The sequence below is a fragment of the Micromesistius poutassou genome (genome assembly GCF_964030765.1).
Source record: "Micromesistius poutassou genome assembly, chromosome: 23".
NCBI classification, from domain to species: domain Eukaryota; kingdom Metazoa; phylum Chordata; class Actinopteri; order Gadiformes; family Gadidae; genus Micromesistius; species Micromesistius poutassou.
Genome location: NC_140293.1, coordinates 7309173 through 7310206, shown reverse-complemented (window position 1 = coordinate 7310206; position 1034 = coordinate 7309173).

Genomic DNA, 1034 nt, shown 5'->3' with positions numbered 1-1034 from the left:
CAGTGTCCGGTTAATTTTACACTGACCGTGACTCCGGCTAAACAGTTCAGAGGTCAGAGGTCGTGTGGTGATAGTGGAGACCCTGTCTGTTGAGACACAGACAGCTTTCAGAGAGCATTGTACTGTACCGTTGTTATTCACTATTATGCACACGTTATTTTCACTATTATTCAGACACTATTGTTCACTTTAAGTCACAGGTTATTCTTCACTATTATTCACACATAATTATTAGGGAATATGTTATGTTACATTATAATATTCACTATTACTCACACAGTATGCACTATTACTCTCACAGTATGCAATATTATTCACAGTATTCACTATTACTCTCACAGTATTCTCTATTACTCTCACAGTATTCACTATTACTTACATAGTATTCACTATAACCAACACATTCACTATTACTCTCACAGTATTCACTATTACTCATAGTACTCACTATAACCAACACATCCACTAGTATTCATACGTTATTGGTCCCCATGTGTGTGACATTGATGAGTGCTCACGTTGTGGTCTTCCTGTGCTACTCTGCAGGGGGCCCCCGCCGCGAGGCCCTCCCCACGCTGCTCCACTTTGCGGCGCAGCACGGGCTGAGGGCCCTGTGTGGTCTGCTGCTGCAGGTCCCCGGGGCCCGGCGGGCCCTCACCACCGCCAACCGCCACGGCATGACGCCCAGGGCCCTCGCACGGAGCCACGGCCACGCGGACCTCAGCGCCCTGCTGAGGGAGGCGCTGGTGAGAGACGGATACTGTTACTACCTCTAGTACTACTGCTACTGCTAGTACTACTACTACTGCTACTGCTACTTCTTTACACACAGAGCTCAGGGAAACCTCAGGGTGTGTCCACCTCAACAGCTATAGCCTCACTGAGGTCAGAGGGTCAACATGTACATTCACTCTTCTTTTAGGCTTGGATGGTGTGTGTGTGTGTGTGTGTGGGGGGGGGGCTGCTGTTGGTAACTCATACTGTAGGACAACTGCTTCCCCATTCGGTGGATGGCTAGGAGAGGAAACAGTACT